The sequence below is a fragment of the Ranitomeya variabilis genome, chromosome 2, assembly GCF_051348905.1.
Source record: "Ranitomeya variabilis isolate aRanVar5 chromosome 2, aRanVar5.hap1, whole genome shotgun sequence".
Lineage (NCBI taxonomy): Eukaryota > Metazoa > Chordata > Amphibia > Anura > Dendrobatidae > Ranitomeya > Ranitomeya variabilis.
Window position 1 is genome coordinate 246,804,612 of NC_135233.1, and position 10,000 is coordinate 246,814,611.

A 10,000-nucleotide genomic window follows, 5' to 3' on the forward strand; every position below is an offset into this window, starting at 1 on the left:
GGACACCAGGGGGAGTGTGTGAGCGCCATACACCTGATGGCTGCAACACCCAATGTGCACTATGATCGTCAGCCCCCACCCCAGGACCCTCATTGCCACCGCTGCGATCTGTCATTTTTATGTGGCCAGAAAATACATGAATAATGGAGATTGTCTCAGGCAGAAGCAGGGCTCTAATTATTCTACCTGATGTCTACAAGAAAACCAAACACATTTATTTTTCTTTTATTTCATATTTCAATTTTTTTTTTTCACTTCTTTCAGAAAACCTTAATTCGGATCAGACACTTTTAACTACTAAATATCCAAATAAATATCTTGTAGAAGAATATACAGATGTAGCAGAGCTATACAGCATTATAAAGAGAGGTAGCAGAGCTATATAGGGAAAGATACAGATGTAGCAGAGCTGTACAGCATTGTAAAGAGAGGTAGCAGAGCTATATAGAGAGAGATACAGATGTAGCAGAGCTGTACAGCATTGTAAAGAGAGGTAGCAGAGCTGTATAGGGAAAGATACAGATGTAGCAGAGCTGTACAGCATTGTAAAGAGAGGTAGCAGAGCTGTATAGGGAAAGATACAGATGTAGCAGAGCTGTACAGCATTATAAAGAGAGGTAGCAGAGCTGTATAGGGAAAGATACAGATGTAGCAGAGCTGTACAGCATTGTAAAGAGAGGTAGCAGAGCTATATATAGAGAGATACAGATGTAGCAGAGCTGTACAGCATTGTAAAGAGAGGTAGCAGAGCTGTATAGGGAAAGATACAGATGTAGCAGAGCTGTACAGCATTGTAAAGAGCGGTAGCAGAGTACAGGATGTCATTTAAAAGAGCACTTCAAATGGTAACTGGTAGTGGTTAGGATTTAATTTACCCAAAGCAAAGATTTGGTTCATTGCCCTTGCTCTTTAGCTAAAACCCTAGCCAAGGCAGAGGGACTTGTTGGCACCCCCTTGTATTAATATTTAGGACCCATGCCAATCCAGTCCCCCCCACCATAGCTAGGCCTCTATAAATCTAGATATGGCTTTCCATAGGACTGCTAGTGCATCTACTTTTTATTTTAAGGCAAAATAGTTGCATAGCAAACTCAGCTCTGTGCATACACAGCACTACTACATAAGAAATAGTGACATAGCACACACAGCTCTGCTACAATGGAAATAGTGACAACACACAGAGTTCTGCTACACAGGAAATGGTGACATAGCGCACACAGCTCTTCTACATAGGAAATAGTGACATAGCATACACAGCTCTACTACACAGGAAATAGTGACATAGCACACACAGCACTGCTACATAGGAAATAGTGACATAGCACACACAGCTCTGCTTCATAGGAAATAGTGACATAGCACACACAGCTCTGCTACACAGGAAATAGTGACATAGCACACACAGCTCTGCTACACAGGAAAAAGTGACATAGCACACACAGCTCTGCTACACAGGAAATAGTGACATAGCACACACAGGTCTGCTACACAGGAAATAGTGACATAGCACACACAGGTCTGCTACACAGGAAATAGTGACATAGCACACACAGCTCTGCTACACAGGAAATAGTGACATAGCACACACAGCTCTGCTACCTAGGAAATAGTGACATAGCACACACAGCTCTGCTACACAGGGAATAGTGACATAGCACACACAGCTCTGCTACCTAGGAAATAGTGACATAGCACACACAGCTCTGCTACACAGGAAAGTGACATAGCACACACAGCTCTGCTACATAGGAAACAGTGACATAGCACACACAGCTCTGCTACACAGGAAATAGTGACATAGCACACACAGCTCTGCTACACAGGAAAGTGACATAGCACACACAGCTCTGCTACATAGGAAACAGTGACATAGCACACACAGCTCTGCTACACAGGAAATAGTGACATAGCACACACAGCTCTGCTACACAGGAAAGTGACATAGCACACACAGGTCTGCTATATAGGAAATAGTGAAATAGCACACACAGCTCTGCTACACAGTGACATAGCACACACAGCTCTGCTACACAGGAAATCGTTACATAACATACTCAGTCTGCTATGTTTGAAGGAAAGTGTTGAGCTAATTCAGATTCACTAAACATGCAGTTATGTTGGTTTGGGGTTTGCATTTTGAAAGAGATATCCCCCATTTAATGTCTAGTATGATTGCACAGGGTTGGGGTGAGCGGGTCAGCACCAGGCAGTCTTGGCAATGCCAGGCCCCATTGGGCTCGGTGGTCCCACGACCATCTCTCTAATCAAGCGCTATACTGGCCACGGTCAGGCCCGTTATGAGTCTACGGCCCATGGGCCCTGGTGCCGGTCCAGTCCTTACATACAGTATATAGCTGCCAGCAGTGTCGGACTGGGGTGCCAAGGGCCCACCAGTAACATTGACTTTGGGGGCCCACTTTTCACATGCATACAAATATTACACTGCCCTCGTTCACAAATTGACCTATATCTCTATATAATAATGCATTGGGTAGTTTGATTAATGAATGATGAGATGCTGCTTTTTTCTGTACAGAATCAATTGAATTATGCCAAGTACTGCTCATACAGTGGGGTTGGGGGGCCAGATCTGCACAGAGGCCCACCGGAGGATTCCCCTGTTACCCTATGGGCCAGTCCGAGCCTGGCTGCATGGATGACGTCCTCTCTGATCATTCATTTGATTATATAGAGGCCTAATAGTAGTGCCATATAGCACTCAACTAATATTGAACTGCATTCACATAAAATATACTGCTATAGTATATTCTAATAATTGCATACTACCCACATACAGTAACCACATAATGGTACCATATGGTGGGTAAATAACAGTTCCATATAAAACCTTACTAATACCATCACATGGTGCTCTTTAGTGCATCACAGAACATGTATGCTATAGACTCGATTTATACTACTTTACAGTACCCACATAATAGTACCATATAGTGTCCACATAGCCGTTCTATACAGAAGCCTAATAATAATGTTATATAGCACTTAAATAATATCCTGCTATATTCTGGATAATTTATACTGATATACAGTACCCACATAACAAAGCCAAATAGTCTCCATATAAGTTTCCTAAAGAACCCAAATAATACCGCCGCATAGAACATTTACTGCTATATATTGGATGAGCAGTGTGGGGTAGCCCACATAACGTTAGTGTTGCCATGCAGTGTCCAAATAACATTACCATATATAATCTATAAAATAACGCAATATGCTAAAAAAAATGTGCTACTGTTCCAACAGAACATATGCTCCTCTATAGAAGATAAAATATACTACCATACAGTATCCACATAACACTACCATGTAATGACAAAAGAACAATACCACTTCAAATATGGAATACTGCCATATAGTACTCGAAAACCTTTTCCTACTGTGTTAAAAAAAAAACATATATATATGTACGGGTTAAATTATACTATCATACAGTGCCCCTACAGTGTAGTTTCCAAATAACAGTACCATATACAATCAATATATAATACTGTTATGTAGAACTCAATATCTTACTGTGATCAGAGAACATACTGATATATACTGGATATAGTACGCCATCATACAATGCCTGTGTAATGCTACTGTACAGTATATAAAATAACAGTATCATATAATATAGTACTCAAATATTATGCTGCTATACCACATAGTATACATTCCTATATTATGGGTAACACATACTAAATGTACACATAACACTACCATTAGTGTCCCATAACAGTAAAATATAGAAGCTACAATTTTTAATACCGCCATATGGTATTAAAAAAATAGCTTTATTTGCCCACAGAACACATACTGCTCTGTACTGTATGAAACATACTATCATATAGTGACCATATAATATTACTACCAAATGGAATCTGTATAATACTGCTATATAGTACTCAAAAAATATCTGCAGAAAATATACTGATGGAAACTGGATAACATTTCTTAACATACTGTACCCATGAAATGCTACCATCAGTACCATATAGAGTCAATATAATATGGACAAATAGTACTCACAAAATATCCAAGAGTATTCACACAACATATACTGCTGTGTACTGTATAAAATATACTGCCATACTAAAGGTACCTTCACACGAAACGACATTATAACGATATCGCTAGCAATCCGTGACGTTGCAGCGTCCTCGCTAGCGATATCGTTTCGTTTGACACGCAGCAGCGATCAGGATCCTGCTGTGATGTCGCTGGTCGCTGAATAAAGTCCAGAACTTTATTTGGTCGTCCGATCGCTGTGTATCGTTGTGTTTGAAAGCAAAAGCAACGATACCAGCGATATTTTACACTGGTAACCAGGGTAAACATCGGGTTACTAAGCGCAGGGCCGCGCTTAGTTACCCGATGTTTACCCTGGTTACTAGCGTAAAATGTAAAAAAAACAAACAGCACATACTCACATTGCGTCCCCTGCAGTCTGCTTCCTCCTCTGACTCAGCGCCGCAAAGTGAAAGTGAAAGCAGCACAGCGGTGACGTCACCGCTCTGCTCTCACTGTACGGCGCTCAGTCAGTCAGGAAGTGGACGCAGGGGGACGTGAATGTAAGTATGTGCTGTTTGTTTTTTTTAGATTTTACGCTGGTAACCAGGGTAAACATCGGGTTACTAAGCGCGGCCCTGCGCTTAGTTACCCGATGTTTACCCTGGTTACCAGGGGACCTCGGCATAGTTGGTCGCTGGAGAGCGGTCTGTGTGACAGCTCTCCAGCGACCAAACAGCGACGCTGCAGCGATCGACATCGTTGTCGCTATCGCTGCAGCGTCGCTTCGTGTGAAGGTACCTTTAGAGTTGTACCTAAACTTTCTTTTACCTAGGACAAAGGGTCAGATTGCTGACCTAACTTTATTTACTTACTGGTGTCTCCCCTGGCAGTAAGCAAAAGGGCTCATGCCTGGTTAGCCCTGCCATACAGTGCCACAATAATATTATCATCAGTGACACAATAGTACAACTGCCATACAGTGCCACAATAACATTTCAATACAGTGCCACAATAATATATAGTGTCACAATAATAATGTCAAACAGTGACACAATAGTACGACAGTGCCACAATAACATTGCCATACAGTGCCACAATAATATCATCAGTGACACAATAGTACAACTGCCATACAGTGCAACAATAACATTTCAATACAGTGCCATAATAATATACAGTGTCACAATAATAATATTGTCAAACAGTGACACAATAGTACGACAGTGCCACAATAACATTGCCATACAGTGCCAAAATAACATTGTCATACAGTGCAACAATATTACAGCGATTCAGTGCCACAATAACTTTACTGTACAGTGCCACAATAATATCACCATTCAGTAGCACAATAATATCGCCATACAGTGCCACAATAATATTTCCATACTGGACCACAATAATATTACCGCCATACAGTGCCACAATGTTTCCATATAGTGTCATATTACCGCCATACAGTGTCACAATAATATTACTGCCATAGTGTCACAATAATATTACCGCCATACAGTGCCACAATGTTATTACTGCAATACAGTACCAAAATAACATTGTCATAAAGTGCAACAATATTACAGCGATTCAGTGCCACAATAACTTTACTGTACAGTGCCACAATAATATCACCATTCAGTGGCACAATATCATCACCATACAGTGCCACAATAATATTTCCATACAGTGCCACAATAATATTACCGCCATACAGTGCCACAATATTTCCATATAGTGTCATATTACCGCCATACAGTGTCACAATAATATTACTGCCATAGTGTCACAATAATATTACCGCCATACTGTTTCAAAATAATATTACCGCCATACAGTGCCACAATAATATTACCGCCATATTGTTTCAAAATAATATTACCGCCATAAAGTGCCACAATAATATTACCGCCATATTGTTTCAAAATAATATTACCGCCATACAGTGCCACAATAATATTACCGCCATACAGTGCCACAATAATATTACCGCCATACAGTGCCACAATAGTATTATCACCATACAGTGCCACATACAATGCTAAGAGACCAGGAGGCCCTGTACTGAGGAGGTTTGATCCCCAGGGCATTTGCTCCTCCTGGTCATAGGTGTGCCCTCCAGGGTACAAGGCGTGGGAATGGGGTAGGGCCGGCACAGTGAGAGTTAAGTCTCTGTGGCCCAGGCCCTGGAATAACAGTTTACCCTGGAAGCTGTGGGCAGCTCGATAAAAGCTCAGTTAGTCAGAACCCTGATAAATTTTATTGACACTGATCTTTGGAGTAAAAAGGCGTCTGGGGAAATCAAGTCTAGTGCTGAGGTGTATGCTGAGGATGAATTCAAAATCAATGTCCCATTTGCCTACATTTTGTGAGTATATGAAACACATTTTGGTGAAAGGTGGGAGATGTTTCACCGTTATATCCAACTTTTAGTCTTTAATAATAATTTTACGCCTTATTGATCTGGCACTTTTGAAGGAGTCGGACGACACTAATACCATAAAATGAGGATGAGGGTGATTAATGAGGGAGGAAGGGGGGATGCTGCACAATGGACGACTCTTCATCTCCTCCTGCTATTTTCACTGCTTTTTTTAGAGAGAGAGGAAAGGGTTAATTGCAACTATTAGCTTCAACTGTCTATTAAGGGTTAATGATGTGAGCAGGTAACTTTTAGTACCACCCCATATACAATGTACACAGATGGGGAGGAGAAAGGACACACTACAAAACACAGAGAGAGAGGATAGATAGATAGATAGATAGATAGATAGATAGATAGATAGATAGATAGATAGATACTGTAGATATGAGATAGATAATGGATATATATGTGATAGATGGATTTAGATAGATAGATAGATAGATAGATAGATAGATAGATAGATAGATAGATAGATAGATAGATAGATAGATGTAGATAACAGATGACAGATAGATAGATATGGGATAGATGGATATTAGGATATTCAGATATGAGATATAGATTTTAGACAATCATTAGATATGAGGTGGATAAATAGATATGTAGGTATTTATGAGATATAGAAATTCTAGACAGATATGGGAAAGATATTTATATTTCAACATGTATTGAACAGGTATTGGAAAGAAAAAAAACTCGGATAAATATTGGTAAGATAAATACCGGGCTGTAATTGTTGGAAAGAAAATATTAGAAAGATGGTAGGATGGATAATGGAAATCTAGATCACAGATGGACATTGGCTATACAGATATTTCATATTTATGTATTTCAAAGCAATCTGTGTACATATATGTGTGTGTGTGTGTGTGTGTGTGTGTGTGTGTGTGTGTGTGTGTGTGTGTGTGTGTGTGTGTGTGTGTGTGTGTGTGTGTGTGTGTGTGTGTATTTCCTGTTTATTTATCTGTCTCTTATATCATCCATCTAGATAAAGAATAAGAGATTTGGAAATTTTTAGATAGAAAATAGATTGATAGATATTATATCTATCATATATATACACACACACATAAATTACAGCTATAGTATGAATATAACAGGTGATGTGATAGGTATATGATATATAATCCATCTCTCATATTGATCATCTATGTATCTTCTATGTATCTGTCTATTAATCATATCTATTGCAGATCTATATTTCAATAACGTGTGTGTGAATATATATATACACATATATACATATATATATATATATATATATATATATATATATATATATATCTATATATATATATCTATATATATATATCTATATATATATATCTATATATATATTAATCTATCCCATATCCTTCTATGTATCTTCCATCGATCCATCTAGCTAAAGTATGAGACACCAGACATACCTTAATATGCAACTGGCGATAAACTCTTCAGAAATCTATTCTGTATGGAGTCACCTGACATTTGGTTGCAGGAGGTGTTGGGGTCCATGTTGGAGGGGGTCTAATCATTCTATATCCCATGGTGTAACATTGGAGGCAGGGACTGCTCCAGCAGACACTCGCTCCTGCAGCAAATATGAGAAACCTGCACCTCTCAGGTAGAAGAAGCTGCAGGATGAATTGTGTCAGTGCCAGCAGGATAGTATCGCCACTGATCATAACTGAGAGAGGGGCATCACACTGGGGGGCAATAGAGGCAAACACACAAAAGGGGCTCATAGAAATATGGACCTGTGGGAAGAGCTGAATTTATCCAGCTATCTCTCTCCCATATCTATCTAACCCCTACTTTTCTCACTCTCTCCTGCTCTCTATTCTACATTTATCAATCTTGTTTTCTTTACAAATTATATATGTAATTCCTCTGTCTTTCTGAATATCTTTATAATCTATTATCTATCTATCCATCTATTATCTATCTATCTATCACCTATTTATTATCTATCCATCTATTATCTATCTATCATCATCTATCTATCTTTCTATCTATCTATTTATCATCTCTCCATTATCTGTCATCGTTCTATTTTTGTCTATGGATTGAATGCATGGACTGATTAAAAATCGTTTTCTCACAATCTGATTTTAGAGTACTGACTTCATATTTTATTTTTTTATTTTTTTAGTTTTTTTGTAAGCGGCTTTGGTGATACATTGGGGGCTTTGCTTCTATTTTTGCATCAAGAGTGTTGAATTAATTTATCTATCATCTATCTATCTATTTATATATCTTAATTTTGCAGTAACACTAGGCTCACTAGTCTGGACACGTTATTATCTGCATATAACAATACCCTTTCTATGATTATTTCTTACAATTGCATTTTATTTTATGCTCTGTATCTCAAATACAAATGTATTCAATTACAAGATATCTAATAATGTATAAAATGGAGTGTAAGATAACAGAGAGCAATGTGACAGCAATAAGGGAGAGCTAGATGGCTGGCTATGGGATATGAAGACACTTAGATAAAACAAGAAGTGCTATAACTGATCCTTCTATTGATGTATTGCTATACCCCTGAATGCAGCACATATTACACCACGTTCACACTACCAGTATATGGTGATTTTTGTACATCAGTATTTGTAAACGAAAACCAGGAGAGGAACAATCAGAGGAAAAGTATAACGGAGACACGTCACCACTTCTGTATTTATCACCCACTCCTGGTTTCGTCTACAAATACTGATGTAAAACCCTGAGCATGTGACCATGGCCTAATACTGACTGTTTAGCTTCTGTGCGGACCCCTGAGCCCGTCCTGTAATGTGGGGGCTGTGGGACAGATGTACAGCGCGTCCCCCGCCAGTATCACAATGTCCCCCAGTCACAGGAACCAGTTACTCCGGGGTTAATTGATAACGGCCCCTGGAGCAGCTGCCAATCGGGTAACAAGAGGGTTAACAAGAAATATAATATTCTTCTAATCATCGGATGGAAATGATTACATGTATTTAACTATATGATCAAAGTTGTGGTAAAAGTATAAAAAATATTCTGGGGAAAAATGGAATCGGATAGAAGTGGATTAAGCATGAAATAAATAAATATCTAATGTATAGCTAGATATATAGCTACAGTCCGTGTATATATAACCCCGACCCCCCTCACTATAGAGCCACCTGCCAGGGGAGCCGGCATCTCCGCGGTCACTTTATGCATCATCGTTACTCGCTGGTTTCTACATTTTCCTGCATATAGAAGTATTTCTATAATATCATTATATTAACCAGTAATAAAATAAGATTCTAGATCCTACGTCTATTTCTTGATGTATTATGTTGAAATTAAAATTATTAATCCAATATAAATCTGAAAATTCTAATTATATATTTTTTTCTATCTCAAAAACGATTTTAGGCGATCGGTATTTTATGTCGTTCTTGCATTGAGGAAGCAAACGAAATACAATGATTGTAGCAAAAAAAAAATGTATAGAAAAAAATATGTAATGTAAAAAGAAGCCATCCAGTACAGGACAGGTGCTCTGTCCCCCTCCGCTCCCAGCATCTCCGCCGGAGCAGTGAGCGCGGAGCCTCTCACCTGCGGAGC

General features: G+C 39.0%; 1 protein-coding gene across 1 annotated transcript in view; it reads right to left on the bottom strand.

Annotated features, from left to right (window-relative positions):
* The window catches only part of LHX3 (LIM homeobox 3), a 27,311-nt gene that overhangs the window by 16,790 nt on the left and 521 nt on the right, over window positions 1-10,000 (bottom strand). The window lies entirely within an intron of this gene.